The sequence below is a fragment of the Lissotriton helveticus genome, chromosome 3_1, assembly GCF_964261635.1.
Source record: "Lissotriton helveticus chromosome 3_1, aLisHel1.1, whole genome shotgun sequence".
Taxonomy (NCBI): domain Eukaryota; kingdom Metazoa; phylum Chordata; class Amphibia; order Caudata; family Salamandridae; genus Lissotriton; species Lissotriton helveticus.
Genome location: NC_136061.1, coordinates 1,687,863,825 through 1,687,878,349, shown reverse-complemented (window position 1 = coordinate 1,687,878,349; position 14,525 = coordinate 1,687,863,825).

The window sequence follows — 14,525 nt, the reverse complement described above, 5'->3', positions numbered from 1 at the left end:
TCTGCAAACGCATTACCACGACCAACATCATCCGTCACTTTCCGATGCGCACTACATTTGATTATGGCCACCTGCTTAGGCAATGTAAGTGCATCTAGAAGGTCATTCACAAGTTGTCCATGCTGAATCTTTGTGCCATGCGACGTAAAGAATCCTCTTTCTCGCCACAATCGCCCAAAACTGTGCGCCACACCAAAAGCATACTGGCTGTCGGTAAACACATTCACCCGTTTTCCTCTGGACAACACACACGCTCTCGTCAAGGCGATCAGCTCAGCAGCCTGAGCCGAATTCTGACTCAATCTTGCAGTTTCTACAACCGTACTCAATGTCACTACAGCATACGCGGTCGTCACATTACCATTCGGCAACTTAAAACAGGAACCATCCACATACAAAGTACCATCGGGATCTACCAATGGGGTATCTTTCAGGTCAATACGACCCTTTGTTTCCTCCTCAGTTCTCAGATAGCAGTCATGTGGTGCTTCACCACTTGACTCCATGTTGATCGGCAACAATGTTGCTGGGTTCAACACGTTACATCGTTTTATGCGTATGTGACTAGCCAGTAACGTCAACTCATACCCAGACAACCTTGCGCTCGTCAAATGTTGAGTTTTCGTCCGGTTCAAGAGAGTGTCAACTGCATGCGGAACCATCACCGTGAGCATATTATCCATGACCAGACCTGCGGACTGTCGAATGGACGCCGCAGCTGCCGCTGTTGCTCTTAAACAACTCGGCAAAGCTCTAGCTACTGGGTCTAAGGTCGAAGAAAAATATGCGCATGGGCGCTGTTTGTCACCAAATTGTTGCGCCTGAACACTCAATGCACAACCATCTCTTTCGTGAACGTACAGTGTAAACAGCTTACTGTAATCAGGAGTACCTAACACAGGAGCCGAACACAACGCATCACGTAATTCAGAGAAACTTTTCTGACACTCTTCAGTCCATGGCAAAGGAGTCGGAACATCCTTGCACGTGAGAGCTAACATGGTTTCGCCAATAGTGAAAAATTTGGAATCCACTGTCTGCAGTATGACGTAATACCTAGAAAGGCACGTACATCTCTCTGAGTTTTTGGCACAGTCATTCGAGAAATCGCTGCAATTCTCTCTGGGGTCAACCTTCTCCCTTCTTTTGACAATAAGTGACCTAAATAGGTTACTTCTTGGCAACAATATTGCAGCTTGGAAGGTGACACCTTGTGATGTAAGCCATGTAGATAGCGCAATAGTGATACTGTAGCCGTTTTGCAAATAGCCTCCGTATCAGCTGCCACTAATAGGTCGTCAACGTATTGAATCAAAGCCGCACCCGTCGGTAACACAAATGCGTCCAGTTGACTTTTAAGTGCCTGGCTATAGATCGATGGACTTTCACAATAGCCTTGTGGTGCGCGTTTTAGTCTAAAACTGCGACCACCTAATGAAAATCCGAATAGATCTCTGCTTTCCTCAGCGATCGGGATACTAAAGAAAGCATTCTTTAGGTCGATCACCGTGAACCAGGAGGCAGAAGCTGGAATCAGGGTCAACAAGGCCGTTATATCAGGGACCACGGGAAACTGTGGAATCACAATTTTATTCACTTCTCTCAAATCAATTATGAAACGATACACAGGGGGTTTGGATGGATCAGTGCGTTTTAAAATTGGTAGTACAGGACTATTACACACATTTCCTCGAGTTTCTTCAACGACATCCTTTTTGATCAGGTCGTGTACAATCGCTAATAGCGCCCGTTCTCCCTCAATGGAGATACGATACTGTGGTATACGTGGCAGTCGCACATTTGGTCTCAGCTTGATCATATAAGGTGGGATGTCCAAGAGACCCACGTCGTTGGGACCTGTGGCCCATAGAGACGCAGGAAGGGAGCTCAATTCCGGTGGGAATTTATCGATCGACAAGTACATAGGGGAGATTACTCTCCGACCTAAAGTAAGCTCCACTCCTTCAGGGGAGCAATACAAAGTCGCATATAACCGTTTTAACAAATCCAAGCCCAAAAGATTCTCACCACAACCAGTAGATAGAATCAATGGAGCCTCCAGCTCACGAGGGCCAATCGTAAGTGGCAAAGGGCTGGAAACAGGATTGCTAACAGGGGCGCCAGAGAATCCAACGGAAACATTTGTTAAGCCAGACAAAGGTGCGCCAGGGAGTTTCGAATGCATGATGGAACTTTTCGTCGCACCAGTGTCTAACAGAAAAGGCTCAACTACGCCAGAAGTAGCTACTGCGACGTAAGGCCCACTCTGATCAACCGGAACTGATACTACTCCCTCTCTCTGTCGGTGGCTGTCCTAGTAATGATCGTTTGCAACAATCTCATGCTCAACGTAGTAATCGTCCACATGATATTGTGTAGATCTAACTGACCCCGCATTTCGCTGGTCAAAACAATTATTCGCATCTGCTGGCGTATTAGAGCGCTCAGTTTGATTTTGGGAGGTATCGCGGCCTCTACCTCGAGATGCTTGTTGAGGACCACCACGACTTCCACGTGCCGATACACCATTAAGTCGATCACGCAAAGCCGGACAATCATATTTTATATGTCCCTCTCTTCTACAATATGCGCACTGATTATACCCAAGCATAGATCAATAGTCAGAGGAATCCGATCGTGACTGCGTTCTGGAGGACTGTGACTGCGGCCTATACTGCTGTTGCGAATCATTTTGATTTGAACGCGGAGGATACGCTTGTTGCAACAAAACCTTCGTTTTAAGCTCTTTCGTTTTTTTGTCTGCGCGATCACTTTCTTCCTTTTCCCTATTCTCATAGTATTGAGCCGTGGCTAATATCTGTGCGGTGGTTGAAACAGCCCATGCACTTTCTGAATTCTTCAATTTGTTGCATAGCTCAGGCAACAAATTCAATACAAACTTATCGACAAATAACCGCTGACCTCCCTCGGAGCCCATGTCCTGACCACTGTGGTCGACAAACGCTTCCTCAAACCTCGTAAAGAAATCCGAGACACTCTCGTCTTTCTTTTGCTTTCAGGCTGATAATTTATCCCAGTTCACCTTCATCGCCGGCATGAGAGTTTTCATAAGTGTAATGATTTTCTGAGGTAAATCTAAGATTAACTGATCAGGCTTAGCCCCCCCAACTTGGAATCCATCAGCCGCTAATAGTGCTGCCCAATCACCACCTAACTTGTTTGCATGATTTGCTTGGCGAATTTTCGCCCAAACCGGTTGCGGTACAACATTACCAAACAGCATGTCGATGTCGGCAAGGTTCATAACAGAAGCGTCCACCAATTGGGATAACTCCTTGTAGTAACCAGCCGGATTCTTACGTGGATCAGGCAAAGATTGCTTCACTTGCAAAACTTCGGATCGTTTCCATGGGAGGTGTATCCAAACTCTTCGGAAATGTGGTAAAACCGGAGGGTGAGCTTGCGGATCACCTGGCACCCAAAGTGGCGGAACCTCTCGCATAGGATACTGACCAGGAGCCGCTTTCCAATACTCAGAGTCGTCATCAAACGACACTCGAGAAGGCACTGTCGACCTATGGGCTAACAATCGCTCTACGGCACGTCGTACATCTCCACCTACGATCATACCGTTCGAAAATTGACTCTGAAGTTCAATCATATCGGGCGGTACGGTATCTAAATCATCATTATACCATTGCTCCCTCAAAAAGTTACACATTTCTTCGAACATGAATCTCTGTGTAGGTTCATTAAACTGAGAAAACGTGTCGAAGACCACACGTGGAGGGTAATTAACAGGATGTCTTATCCACCTATGTGCCATTGTCAATAACGCCTCTCTCTCCCTTCCACCAGGGATTTGACTTCGTCTCTGAGAAGTTTCAGAAACACTGGGTGGTAGTATCGATCCAGATAGTGGTGAATAGAGCGTAGCAACAGTATTAGGAATACGGGTACGAGCAGAAGGAGAAGAAGGAAAAAGAACAGGAGCGACAATATTAGAAGTGAACGTAGGAACAGCGGAGACAGACGAGACAGTCGAAGTAGCAGAAACTAGCGGTTGAGGAGGTACAGGCAAAGGTGCAGTAGAAATAGGAACAGGTGGTGGGACAAACGTAGGATCAACAACGGGCTGACCAGAAGCCGCCGGAACAACAGGAGGGACAACAGGAGGAACGACAGGCGGGACTACTGGAGGAACTACAGGGGCTGTAGCACCCTGTGCATAAGGAGGTGGCGAGTTCATGAAATACGTTAACAGGGGGTCCTCCTTCGGATCCTCCTCTTTCTTATCAGGACTAGTTGGTAAAACTGGATAACATTTGTCTATCCTCATGTGATGTAATCTAGTAGAAACTTCTATTTCTTTTTCTTCTTTATCTCGCTGACATTGTTGTACAACTTGCATTATTGGAACAAACCCTTCTCTTCGATCCTTTTTAATCTGTTTCATTTCCTTCTGCTTGGCCTCTTTACGCCATAACCGAAAAGAATCAAACATAGCTGGCCTAGCTTTATTTTTAAATAATTTAGCTTCAAGATTATCTAAAATCGTAAGTTCAAAACTTCCATGCGGTGGCCAACTAAGGACACCATCTTTTTTCGTGTAACGGACCCAATATTTATTATAAATAATAGGACCCACACCATGTCGACTATAGAGCTCATATATCGGGGTTCCCACTGGAGGTATCGGACACGAGTCCTCCAACCGGGAATCCTTGTTGCAACATTTAAGAAAACCAAGAAATCCACTATGGCTAGGCATCGTGCACACTAACCTAGTATCAAACTTCAAGGGTTACCGAAGTACTAAATCTTCGTGAAAGACAAAACCCTCGGTTTTTGGCAATTGCAACTGTCAAATAACAACTAAGGACCAGCAACTAAGAACCACAAATGCAATGGAACCATGCATACAACAAAGCTTAAAAAAGCTGTAACAACCACTAAGGACTGGGAGCGACCGACAAATACTTAACTGAGAGCTTCAATGGCGTCACCAGGAAGGCCCGTCTAACGTCTCGCTTGTACGAAAGGTCTACGCCGGGCGTCGAAAACAGGTCGACAGTCAGGGCATCGGTCCGTCGCAGCCGTCAGGAGGCGGGAATCTTCGCGGGAAAAATCTTCGGACCACTTATTTCGACAACAGGATCGATGAAGCGGGGTGCACCTTTTCCTTGGAGATTTCACACGAAGTTCCTCACAATCGTCAGGCTTTGGACCGGTACCGCCGATGTCGCCCCGAGTTGGGCGCCAACTGAAGGACTAGGCTTTCTAAGACCCAGCGGTGCCAGGGAACAACACCTATAACCTACGTGGGATACCTGTTTCGGCGCACTAAGGACAGAGACACGGGAGACTTCCTTCGGCGTCAAAGATCATAGTTTATTACTGCAGGGAGGCAAAAGTCACTAGAAGTACAACAGCGTGTAGGTTCTACGAGTCTGCTTCGAATTGCTTATGTGAATCGCTCTCTTTTATACAAGAGTTTGCCATTGCACAACATGTGAACAAAAGGTTACAACCCAGTTCCCATAATGAACATCAAAAAGGGTCGCTTTCATGCTTTCAGAACCCCGGAACATAATCGATGTAACATCACCGGTTCCCAACTGTAAAAGCACATCTTCCCACCATTAGGCACATTCCACTTAAGTTGTAAATGAGCAAGAGAAAAGAGACAAGAACAGCTGCTAGGAAGTCAGACACATCTAGAGAAAAGAGTGTGGGGGTAATATTGGAAACATGATCATAGGATCAAAGAGCTTGATCCCAGCACATGCACGGCTGAAACAATAGGCCGGCACGGCAAGATTACCCTCAAGCTGGGCCATTTGCTTCTGCAGTGTCATTCCTCCGGTCATAAAGACGCATGAAAGGAATATGCGTCTTCCGTATGGCTTGGGAACTAAAGGGGTCATGAGGCGAACAGTTGCCTGCACGCTGACTACGTGAGGGCAAGAAACAAAATGGATGCCGTATCTAAAATGGAACCCGAGGGTTCAGGTAAGAAACACGTAATTTAGGCGAACCGTGTCAAGTAGTGCAATGAAAACGCGTGCACATACCGAACTCACCATTTACGGTTCATAGATACCAAACTCGTCCATGTTCGGCAATGCCGGAAACACCGTAACGATTTTCACGGAACCTCACAGGTTCACAGAAAAGTTCTAGTCTTTGTCCTTTCCTTGGCAGAAGCAGCAACTGCAGACCAACCCAGCAAAACACACAGCAAAGGGGCCGTGCTCTTGCTCACAGCTATCCAGCTATTCTCCTTGGTAAAGGTTCTGCTTGTGACCAGAAGTTGTCCAATAGTCTGGGTTTTAAGGTCCAATACTTATACACCATTTTTCCTTTACTTCTCTTTTGGCAAGGTTCTCTGAGCTCAGTCCAAATCAGTTCTGCCCTCTCTTGCCGTGGTCCATTACAGGAGGTGGAGACAGAATTGTGCAGAGGAAACACTGCCTATTTAGGTGTTAGTGAAAACTCCTCCCGCTACTCTAAATGCAGACCAGGCATATTCAGTTCAACTTTGAGTCACTCCGAAATCAAACAGTCAATATACAAACAGGCAGAGGCACACAGAATGGTTAAACAAGAAATTGCCTACTTCCTAAAAGTGGCATTATCAAATGCACAATTTAGAAACCATCTTCCTAGAAAGATATGTTATTACATTTTGAGTTCAGAGAGCCTAAGCTCCATTTCTCTATTTGGTACCAGTGGAAAGTTATACTTGTAAGATGTTACAAAGTAACTCCCATGTTAGCCTAGGTGATAGATAGCCTTTCAATAGTGAATAAAAACCCGGCAGTAGTTCACTATCAGGACATGTAAACCACACCCGCATTTGTCCTACCTTTTAAATACACTGCACTCTGCCCATGTGGTTACCTTGGGGCTACCTAAGGGGGACCTTACATGTACGAAAAGGGAAGGTTGGAGTTTTGCAAGTGGGTGCATTTGCCAGGTCAGCATGGCAGTTTAAAACTGTGTGCAAACACTGCAGTGGTGGGTCTGATATACCTTTAAAGGGTTGCTCATGTGGGTGGCAAAATCAGTGCTGCAAGCCCACAAGTAGCATTTGGGTTTACAGGACCTGGAACACTCAGTGCACTTTACTAGGCACTTACCAGTAAATCAAATATGCCAATCATGGATAACTAATCATAATCACAATTTACACAGAGAGCAGATGCACTTTAGCACTGATTAGCAATGGTAAAGTGCAAAGAGTCCTATAGGCAACAAAGGCAGGTCAGGAAAAATAGAAGGAAGAAGCAAAATAAAACTCTGTTAAAAGGCCATTTCCAACAAGCAATCACTCTCTATAAATACCTTGAGCGTCACAAAAGAGACTTCACGTGATGTATGTAAATAACATTTGTATTCAACAAACATATTAATCAACACAACATTAGCATTATTTATTTCTTGGCTTAAATCGTATTTGAAATTACTTCTAGCAGTACTAGGCCCAACTGGGTTCAAATGAAATCAGCAATATGCACACTTGAGAAAGATCCTATTCTATACCCACCTTACATCCTTATCCGATGCACCATGTTGTTCACCCCATCCCCATCCTAACAATTCTTATAATTCATTACCACACAGTTAAAGGGTGCAGCCGGGTCACAACAATATCAGAAATATGTACATACACAGAATTATAAACCTAGAAAATTGTGTAGTGTACTCCCTCTTTTACTACATATCCAAATTATAATCCTTTCAATAATCAGTGTGCTGCACTGGGAGACATACTGTCTAATATGCTTCTGGTTCAACTGAATCATAAATACAAGTATGTGTACTTGATCCTATGTGCACAGTTCACAAAAGACAGATGTCAAATAATGTTCTCACTTCCTTCTATTTGAGTTATGTTTGCATCAATAATTTATAAATTTCAACGTATCATATTTAGTATTCATCCATATTTGCTCACATCTGATTAATGAAACATATACATATTAGGTTTCTTCACATAACTACTTTTAACATATGTATATTCTTGCTTCCAATGTGCATATATTCTTTTTCTACAAGCCCAATGATTTTTAGGCCCTATGCCACTCCAATAGGGGCCAATCTGTAACGATACAAAGTAATAACATACAGGGGAAGTTTACCATCCTCTACTGTGTTAATGCAGTTTAGTTATGTGATTAAGTGTAAAGTTAGTGATTGCTATCATGCTCTTTTGAGTGGATGGACGTGCTCACTTGTAAACAGATTGTGCTCCAACTCTCAAAAAACCATTGTGCGACCTTCACCGCGTGTTCATCCTCTAATTTAAAAACATTACCCTCGTTCTGTCGTCATGCGATTTGTGGTGCCGCAACCCTATCACCCGTAATCTGAATACTACCATGAAGTAGAGCGATGACTCACTAGAGGTTAAACTTCGTGACACCAAACTCCACTGGGGGGTGCTCTCGTTGATGTCTACAATTCAAAATACATCCATATTAGATCCCAAACTGAAACATTTCCCAATGCTTAACTTCCACATCTGACCGAAACTGACCTTATCAATTGCACTCCGTGGATACCGGTAAATGAGATGTAAAACCAACACTGTTAGCTGGAAAAAATCGAGGAAACAAAACAAAATGGTAAATCGATCTATTCGCTCACTCTGGTTTGTTCTTTCTCGATCTGCTCTCTGCCGCATAATCCTGTAACTCCTCAATAACCAACATGTGTTATTCGTAGTATCAACAATATTTTGGATGCCGATATCTATTGCGCAACCTCAGAATTCACATCTGATTTAAAATGCTCTAGCCGAAGTCAGCACCTAAACGGACTTTCTCAAAACTTCTTTCAGACTAAAAACTGGTTAGGCCATCTCAGAACGGAAAAAGTACAGGTCTGCTCCCCGTGTGACTAGATAGTCACGACTGTGGATATGCCAATCTCGCAAATGTTAATAAACTGTATACCTCAAACACATGCATGTTAGCTGATGTTCCGAGTGTGCTTATTCATCAGAGTGAATGTTAGAGATTCCCAGATATGTACATGCAATGCAATAGTGTGGATCATTTGAGAACTTGTCTCTGTTAGTTTAGTGAATGTTATGGGTATACTCTCAGAGTGGGTATATATACTCCTGTGAAAAATAGGTATGATATGTGTTAAATAACCTCCTATTCAGCTGATCCCACCTCCTACAAAAAAACAACTCATATCCACTTTTTCATTTAGACCTCTGGGGTGTTGTGTGTCCAATCTTCTAATCCAATATATTTCCGTCTGTAATAAGGATCTGGTGATCTCTTTACCAGGAGTTTGTATTAATGTTTCTGCTATTTGAAATCTTAATTATGAGATGGTATGTTTGGCAATAGACCAGTGCACTGCCAAACTTGATGTTTTGTTTTGTGTTTGAACAGTACTCTTGTGCTCTGATAGTCGTGTTTTTATTTTTCTCTCAGTTTTGCCAATGTATAGTAGACCGCATGGACATTTAATACTGTAGATCAGATTTTTATAATTGCCATCCATTGCATGTGTTAACTTTATTGTTTCTCCAGTCCTGGGATGAATGATATAGGTTCCTGTTATAACATTGTTGCAATGTATGCAATTTTGAGATCTCTTCGTCCCTTGTGTCAGCGTTTGTGCTTAAGTAGGTGTCATCAAAAGTTCTTTAAGGTTCTTAGATCTTTTGTATGCAAATAATGGTCTCTGTTTGAAAATGCCATTGAAGTCTGGGTCGTTCTGAAGCAAATCCCATCTTGCATTGATTATTCTTCTCAGGGGAATCACAGGTGGGATCAGATGAATATGAGGTGATTAACACATATAATACCTATTTTGGACAGGACTATATATACACACTCTGAGAGGATACCCATAACATTCACCAAACTAACAGACACAATTCTCAAATGGTCCACACTATTAAATTGCATGTATATATCTGGGAATCACTAACATGAATGCAGCACACAAGAAAGTGACAACATTGAATTTGTTTTAAAGATTGTTTATGTACAGGAAGGAACACCTTCCTGTACATAAACAAACCATGGCAATCTGCTTTTTTTCATGTGTGCTGAAAAAGGCAGCACACATGTAAAAAAGCAATAACAAGGTGACATACTGCATTTCTCCTCGTTTGGCCAACTTGAGACCAGGATTTACCTAGTCTTAATTTTGGCACTGCCTCCTATGTACGCCACCCTTGTACATAGGGGCAGCTTCAAAATGAATGGGTGTTGTGGTGCAACGCCCTCCGCAACACACACTGCCCACCCTTTTCATGCTAACATAGCGTGAAAGGGGGTCTTATTTATAACGCAGATTTAAGCCATGTTAAGTGGCTTAACACTGCCTTGTAAAGAAGGCGCAGCCCCTTTCGCCACCATGATATCGGTAATAGTGACGTTGTGGTGGCGATAGGGGCTTGTACATATGCCCCTCAATTCGTACGCCAACATTGTTCTAAGATTGCAAAAAGCCATGAAGATCCGTGGGACCCAGTGAGCCTAATGAAACTGTTGGTGAAAAGAACCTACAGAAGATACTGTGGTAATATAGAGACAGTGAGATAGACTGCAGGCTCCCTGTTTCGCCCTTTCTTAATTATGTAAAATTGTGACCACCTGGCAATGACAATTGAAACCTCATGCATCTGACTCAAATCAAGTTTAATATTAGATCCTTTACATCCATATAATCCCATTTTAACTAAGTTAATGTTTATCAAACCTCAGTCAAGCCACTTGGATCTCCCACAATCTGACTCCTGCAATAAGGAGTAAAACTAAATAGACAGATGTTTTCAACACTTCAATAGCCTCATTCTACGGAATAAATGTCCGTCCGCCCGGGGTCTAAGGATGAAGTGGTCTTTCTTCCCATCGATAAACAGCAGCTTTAGATGTGTATCTACAGAGGCCCTGGCAACGATGGGCCTGATTCTCAACGATAAATGTTCACTTTTTGGTAAGTTTACGATTATTTTCTATTTACAAAGGTATTTTACTAGTAGCATTTTTACAACTGCAGAGTCTCCAATATTTTTATGAACAGAGACTCCACAGTTGTGAAGATACTACCAGTATAATTCCTTTGTGGATAGACAAAAATATTATAAGCTTACACAAAAGTATAAGTTTACCTTTGGGAATAAGGCCCTGGTAGGTATTTGACATGTGTCATACGCGGGGTGTCGCTTGATTACTTTGAAGTTCGTGGAATCACTAGAGCATCCAGAAATATGCACTAGGAAGGGTTTATTGTTACCCCCTTAAATTGAACGTGGATTCTTTAGTAGCAATTCCCAGCATGAGATTGCCCTTTTGTATCACCTAAAATGCAGATGCAAGTATCCCTCAAACCTTGAGGTGTGTTGTTTCTCACAGAAGCGCAAGTGTTCTGAAGTAGGGTTGGCCCCTTCCCTGCAGTCATGGAAGGGATTTGTTCCATTCAGCAATGGAACAATAAAAGTAGACGAGGGGGCATATTATCAAGACAGGCGATAAAATTATCGCTACTTTAACGGCAGAAAACTGCTGCCAAAACTGCAATAATGGGCTTGATAATATGCTCTATGGAATTCCAATTTCCAATTGAAGCCCATGTTAGATGTGAAGGACAACTAACTTGAGTTTCAATTGGAATACCATAGAGCATATTATTAAGCCCCTTATTGCTGTTTTAGCGGCAGTTTTCTGACGCTAAAGCGGAAATAATTTTATCGCCTGTCTTGATAATATGCCCCCTGGTTCTGCCATATAGGGCGAAATAGCACTGAAAATAGAGAATTCAAGAACGTAGGCCCCTTTAGTGTTGGGTTGATTTGAAAATTGCAAGGACTCAAAAAACACACTCCACCTTCCTTCCTCCCTTCCCTTCCCTACCTCTCTCCCTCCACGACCTGGAGGTATCATGGTGCTAAAAAAACTGTACAAATACACAAATAAGGATGCAGCTCAAAAGGGGCTGCATAGTAGTGAAATGCAGATACGAAACCAAAATCGAGACACCGGAACAATAAAACACAGTGACTGTACAAACTAAAAGTGACTTAGGTCTCATAGCTGGTACCTCAATAGACTGGTGACAGACTACAGAAGACTTATAGCGGAACTGAAGGCTCCTCCCTTAAACACAGAATATGTACAAATCAATTAACCCGGGCTCAGTAGGTACTCTCACCGACCAACTCTTAAATCATCTCAGACACTTAAAGAACATCCAGAAGTTCAGGAAACAGAAAGTGTCAATCACGCCTCAAGCCAATGCACATTATACTCCTGTCCATCAGATGAGATCATCTTCAGCATATGTGTACGCCTTCAGAGACAGAGTCTGCACTGCATGCAGAAGAAGAGTACCTGCACTCATTAAGGGCTGCAATCCGAGTCCCATGCTAATCCTGATCTAGAAATGAGAGGATGCACCTGATCGTGATTACTGCCGGTGCAGTAGTGTGGCACTCAATTTGCTCATTTGTGGCGGACATTTCGGCACATTTTGAAGTTTGAAACTTGGAAAAGGGTAAAACATGCAAAATGCTAACTTTATCCCAGATTCTGAGGTGGGCAACTCGGAAGGGGGGGGTGGTCGGGGTTGGGGGATACCACATCCACAAAATGTTAAATTCAGCAGTTTTGTTATCTAATAGGGACATAACTACCTCTAAGAAGAATGACAACGTCGCAACGAGGCGCTGAGTGTTCATCGCAGAATCTTCGTGATGGGCAGGACCGTGCCCTGTAGCAATTTTTCCCAGATCGTCTCTATGGCGGGAAAACAACCATAAAATAAATTCTTATTGATCAATCGCAGGCTCACACTCATGAAACCGAAAAATATAAATGAATTTCTTCGCCTCTGTCTAATCCGTCAGTATCATTTTGTAGCATGAGTGTTAATCAGCTTTCTGATACTGAATTTTTCGACCTCAAGAGGTTTAAGGGGTCAGACATTCATGCCAGCCCGCAACTTGCAGATTGAAGGCGTATCTCAGTACCAAGCGGAAACCTCATTGAAAAATAATGACAGCTTTGGTCAATGGAGGACACAGAGCAAAAGGATTATTGCTCAGCAACACACTACAACATTTTATGCAGAAGCATGGTTTTGTTGCAAAAAGCATCATCTTGTCAATAACCAGACTTAAGAAAAGATTAAGTAAGACAACGAAAGGTTTAAAATGTAAAAAAAAACACATTTTGATTTGCGCTGGGTACACACACTCTTTAAACATTGCATTTATAATTCCTATTTGCTCAGTGCTGTAAAGTCCGGATTGGCAGTTTGAAGGATTAACAATGTTTGATCCTGCACAGTGAATGCAATTAGAAAAACATTGATGTACTGCAGGTAAAAGAGACCTTGGACAGATAATGAGAGCGGCGAGATAGCAGCAGCAGGTCTGCAATTCTGAGTAATGTGATGGAATTATCACACTGAGGCTAACAGCATAATCCAAATATGAATACAGAGATAAGGAACAATACCTTTTATTGCTGGAAATCACAGCTGTGGCTTGACCTGTACAACATGTAGAGGTGAATAGAATTACAAATTACTGATGAATTACCAGGGGACAAAGCAGTCGTGGCGAAGGCCTCCTTTGAAAAGAACATGGACTTTTATTATTCATGTCTCATTTGCGGCTAATCTCGTCCGTGTACTGTTCAAGAAATGGTGCAGTCGTTTGGAGTTATAGCACTAATAGTCCACAATCTTGTACTAATAGAGCAAAAAGCGCGTGATTTCCTCCACAATAGTGTCTACCCACATCACAAGTGTGTACCAAAAGAGGCACAATAATATAAATTTACCTCAAATATCGGTCAAGTGTGCTTATTTTTATCTTCTGTATTTTTGAACGTTTGTTGTTTCTGCAGCCAGCAAAACCATAAAGAGAGTACTGCAGTATAACCCCTTTAAAAATACAAAATGCATAGAAAATAAAAAGGAAAAATGTCAACGGACAGCAATTCAAGTGCTTAAGGACGCCACTCATTGATTTTGGAAACGTTTCTAACAATTAAAACCACCATATCAGAAATATCTTGCGAGTTGTCATTGAAAGAAATAGCTTGCTTTAAGTTCTTTGATGCTGATTAGGGGTGTGCAAAATTATAAAATTGCCAGTGAAGTTCTGAAGAGGGGCCAAGGCAGCTAGTGTAATACTCAGTTTGTAAATTTGGCTGCATTAGTGAGTTTTTAAAAAAGATCAAAAAGATAGTAAAATCCAACTGCACAAACTTCACATACATCTAAGTTTAAAAATAATATACCTCAAATACTAACACAATGAAAGGTTTTGATGTTACATACATCCAACGAGTATTCAGCCACTACCACCAGACCAGTTCATCACCTGTGAGTACTGCTGGGTGTCTTTTTGCTCGTTTGGTCAACTTGATGAGTAAAACTCTTAAAAGTCCTCCTTTGTCACTTGCTCTCTACTAGTGATTTTATCACACTGAATATGTACATGAAAATTCTACCAGTGTGGCTTGCACGGCACAATTTGCACCAATTGTACCTATTGCGGATTATCATCAGCACCAGTCGGG